We start from the raw sequence: 5,061 nt of genomic DNA, 5'->3' as shown, positions 1-5,061 counted from the left end.
TCACTGGCGCCATGTTTGCGCGGGTCAGTCGCCCGCCGGTCGACCACCCCACCGCTTGTCGACGGAAACGAAAGGAGGCCGACACGACGCCGCGGCGGCCACTGATTGACAGCGGCTTTTGAGCGGCGTTGAGTGTTGTTGCCCCAAAAGGGATTAAGGAGCCGCCGGTTCCCCCGGCCTAAGCAACTGAACGCGTGTGCGCGTGAAAGCCCAGACGGCGACGACCGGACAATGGGACCCAGTGGCGGCGGCAGCACAGCGAAGAAGGCAGTGGCAATGGTCAAGCCATTAACCCTTCCCGGAGTGATTCCACGAACCTTGTTAATCTGTGCTGTTAGGCTCCCTGGGAACGCAGCGCGCGGCAGACACCAAAAGGATACGCGGCGCCCGCGCGTCTTCCGTTCTTTCCCTCTACTACAGGCTCCTGACGAGTGGCAAGGGGGTGTGTGTGTGCGTGTGCTGTGCATCTGCCGACATACCTGAAAGGCGTTTCCCTACCCGAGGGCGGTGCTTCACAGCGAGGAACGTACACATCACCATTGGTCCGCATTGTTTTGTATGGGGATCCCTAACCTAGGGAACTAGGGATCGGGGGTCAACAAAAAGGGCGTGCTGCGGCCCGCCAAGATCTGTCTTCTGTCTTCATCTCGACAACTCACTGTAAAAATGTAAATAAACCTGTTGAGTTTGCTCTAAGGTCTCCCCTAGTCCTGGCTCGACGGAGCGACGGCGACCGGCCCCGCTACCAGCAGACTGCGGTCGCTACACTCGCAACAACTGGATGGCAAGCGGTTGGATCTGAGGCTGGAGGACGGAGAATGATCAATACGCCGAGATCACGGAGACTGACAGCTGTGGACTGGTGAGTGCTGGCTTTGGTTTTTTGGTTGCCAGGCTGATAAGATAGAAGTGCAATCTTTTCGCTGGTAGAGGCTACCACAGAAGCAGTTGTTTCCGGAACTTCTGGGTAGAGAGTGAGCCGCACCACACTAGTTCTCTGTCATGGATTGGAAGCGTTTGTTGAAGAATCAGCTGCTGATTCTGGGGGAGGAGCTAGCAGCAGAAGTAGATTCGGGGATGAAGAAAGACGCAATTGTTCGCGCTATCGAGGGCTTGAATCTGAGCAGTGAAGATATCAAAGAAACCTGGAACGAGATTCAAAAGCAAGAGGAATAGGAGCGCGAGAAAAAGCGTGAGGAACAGGAGCGTCAGGAAAGGCGAGAGCAACATGAACGCCAGGAAAAACGGGAGCAACAGGAGTACCAGTTAAAACAAAAAGAACTGGAGGTAGAACAGTTGCGCCTGGAAGTGGAAGCGAGGAAGATGGCTGAGGTTCAAGGAGTGGAGGTAGCAGGCAGACAAAATCTTTGTGATTTATCTAAGCTAATGCAACCCTTCAAAGTAGGGCAAGATGTGGGCCTCTTTCTTGTGAACTTCGAGAGAACGTGTGAAAAAGCGAAGCTTGGCCGTAGCACATGGGCTCGAAACTTGTTAAGTTTGCTGCCATGTGAAGCAGCGGATGTGATCGCGCGGCTTCCGGTGGAGGATACGGACAATTATGACAAAGTGAAGAATAGCCTTCTAAAGAGGTTCCGACTTTCGTCAGATGCGTTCCGGCAGCGGTTTCGCAATCTGACAAAGCAGGGCAGCATGTATTCAGAGTTTGCCTACGAGTTGAAGGTCAACTTGGTAGAATGGATGAAGGGAGCCAGCGCTTTTGGAAACTTCGAAAAGGCTCTTGAAGTAGTGGCTCTCGAACAGTTTTTTTCTATGCTTTCAGAGCCAATGAAGCTCTGGATCCAGGATAGGGCCGGAGTAGTAACAGTGCAGGCAGCTGCCGACTTGGCTGATGAGTACGCGTCACGCCGGGGAGAAAGGGACGAGGTTGCTCCAGCAAAAGCGGGAGATAAAGGAAAACCTTGGACGGCGAAGCAGGGGGCTGGCGCAGGTATGACGGCACAGAAAAAGGCGGACTTCGCTGCAAGTAGTCAGGGATCACAAAAGAAACAGGAGGGAAAGGCTTCGGATAGTTCTCCCAAAAAGAGTCCTTTTGACGCTAGGCAACCACCTACCTGCTACAAATGCAAGGAGGTCAGTCACATTGCCATAGGATGTCGTAGGCCCAGGCCAGCCCTTTCGTATACTTGTGACTCTGCTACTAGCGAGGAGCTACTTAGTCCGTACCTTTTTAATCTAACCGTGAACGGAAAGCCATGCCGCGTCTTACGAGACAGTGGGGCAACCATTGATCTGGTGCACCCGGACTACGTGACACAAGCAGACTACAATGGCAAGTGCGCATGGATTAAGCCGGTTTTGGAAGATGGAAGCATTTGTCTCCCGGTAGCTCGAGTAGTCATCACTGGGCCGTTCGGAGAAGTAGAGACGGAAGCGGCGGTGTCAGACAAGCTACCCTCGCAATACCCCTACTTGTTCTCGAATCGGACCGACCGTCTGCTTAGAGAGCAAGGGAAAAGTTTTCACGAGGGAACAGTCCAAGCCTTGACTAGAGCTAAAGGACGCGCGTTAGCAGCCGAACTAGAGCGCCAAGAACCGAGTTTCGCCGGGCGTACAGCAACACCAGCTGGAGTCAGCACAGCGGAGCCTACTATCCCGCCACCTGCTGAAAAAGAGAGAGAGAGGGATCAGAGGAGGAGACTAGCGCTGATATAGCTGAAAGGGAAACGGAAGAGGGGCTGCTCGTGTTGCCTGTATCAAAGTCACTAGGCAATGTACTGGGGAAAGTGACCAGAGACGAGCTTATCGAGCAGCAACACAGCGATCCCAGGCTTAAGGAGATTTGGAACACCGTCAGGGAAGGGGTGGCGAGGAAGAATGTCAGTTTTCCCGTCAAAAATGGCATCTTGTACCGCCACTACCGGAATGCAAAAGGTCGCACGTTTGACCAGATTGTAGTGCCGGCTAAGTATCGGCATGACATTGTTGATCTCTGTCACGGAGTTGGTTGGTCGGGGCATTTAGGAGCTCGGAAGACCAAAGATAGGCTCCTAACGGAGTTTTATTGGCCAGGATGCTTCAAAGAAGTTGAGGACCACGTAAGAGCGTGTGACACCTGTCAGAGAGTGGGAAAACCGAACGAGAAGGGAAAGGCACCACTTAAGCTTGTTCCGCTCATTTCGGAGCCCTTTCGCCGGCTGGTAATAGACGTTGTGGGACCACTCCCAGCGACAAAGTCAGGCTACCGGTATTTGCTTACCGCCGTTTGTCCAGCAACCAAATTTCCAGAGGCGATCCCAATGAGGGAGCAAAGCTCAGTAGAAGTAGTCAACGCACTACTGTCTATTTTTTCGAGAGTAGGCTTTCCTCAGGAGATACAGTGCGACCAGGGTTCAGTATTCACCAGCGTTCTGACTACGGGCTTCCTCGAGAAGTGTGGGATGAAAATAATCCACAGCTCAGTTTACCACCCACAGTCCAACAGTGTAGAGCGGTGTCATTCCGTGATGAAGCGAATCCTGCGAGCCCTTATCTTCGAAAAGAAGTGTCAGTGGGATGCCTGTCTCCCAGCAATGCTGTTTGCGCTGAGATCGGTCACTCATGAAGCGACGGGTTTCAGCCCCGCGGAGCTGGTCTACGGAAGGACGCTGAGGTCTCCACTGCGACTTCTGCGCGAAACCTGGGAGTCGAAAGGTACCGACGCTACGGTGGTCGTGTACATTCTCGAATTGTTGGAAAGATTGCGTTGCGCTCGCGACATGGCTGAGGCGAACATGAGAGAGGCCCAAAGTAGAGTCAAGAGCTACTACGATCGAAACGCGAAACTGAGAGCTTATCAGGAAGGGGATCAGGTGATGGTCTTGCGCCCCTCGCGAGCAAATAAGCTGGAGGTTCAATGGGAAGGGCCCTTTCGGGTTGTGAAAAAGCTCTCGGACACAAATTATGCACTGGAACGGAAAGGAAGGTGCCGAGAGGTTGTAATTTATCACCACAATCTAATGAAGCGCTATGTGGGAGACGTGCAGAAGGTGAACTTGGCTCTTAATAGCCCGGAGGAGCTAACGCCTCAAATTCCAGGCTTGGTTGAGGTTGGAAGATCAATGGAGGTTACCGACGTCATGAAAGCCGTGGCACCTACTGAGGGCTTGACTGAGACGCAGCAAGTCGACTTACGTAACTTGTTGTCAGAACACATCACAGTTTTCTCGGAAAGGCCAGGGCGAACTACGGTTATCACTCATGACATTGAACTAACTTCTGACACCACCGTGAAGTCGAGGCCGTACAGGTTAGCCCCGCGGCAGCAGGAGATCTTGAAAAAAGAAGTAGATCGAATACTGGAGCTTAAGCTTATTGAACCATGCGAAAGCACCTGCACGTCCCCCATGATACTAGTAGAGGTTCCTGGCAAGGATCCACGACCTTGCGTGCATTATCGCCAACTTAACGCGATAACGAAGGACCAGACCTATCCTATACCCAACGTGGAGGAGCTGGTCGAAAAAGTGAGTGCTGCAAAATACGTCTCGACTTTGGACTTAGTAAGAGGCTATTGGCAAGTTCCAATGTCTGAACGAGCTAGTGAGTATGCAGCCTTTGTGGCACCGACGGGCACATTTCGGCCCCTAGTTTTGAGTTTTGGTCTTAAGAACGCCCCATTTTGCTTTTCAAGGCTAATGAACCGAGTTCTGCAGGGGGCTGAAGGGTACGCTGTTCCCTACTTAGACGACGTTGCTATTTACTCCAATACATGGGAAGATCACCTATACCACCTTAGCGATGTCCTTAGTCGTTTCACGCACGCTGGACTGACAGCGAAGCCGGCTAAGTGCCAGCTAGCTCGCGCCGAAGTACGGTACCTAGGGCACGTGGTAGGGCAGGGAAGGAGGCGACCTGACGATTTGAAAGTAGAGGCGGTTAGTGAATTCCCGCAGCCAGAAACCAAGACTGCTATCCGCTCCTTTTTGGGACTGACGGGGTATTATCAGCGCTACATTCCTCAGTACTCGGAAGTAGCCGCTCCGTTAACGGATGCACTGCGCAAGAAGGCCCCAGAAAAGGTAGTTTGGAGCCCGGAAATGCCGGGTGCCTTCCAAGGCCTCA

This window comes from Haemaphysalis longicornis, unplaced genomic scaffold, assembly GCF_048455015.1.
Source record: "Haemaphysalis longicornis isolate Haplotype H1 unplaced genomic scaffold, Haemaphysalis longicornis Haplotype H1 scaffold_41, whole genome shotgun sequence".
Classification (NCBI taxonomy): Eukaryota; Metazoa; Arthropoda; class Arachnida; order Ixodida; family Ixodidae; genus Haemaphysalis; species Haemaphysalis longicornis.
The sequence above is the reverse complement of the archived record's forward strand: the minus strand, read 5'-3'. Positions refer to the sequence as shown.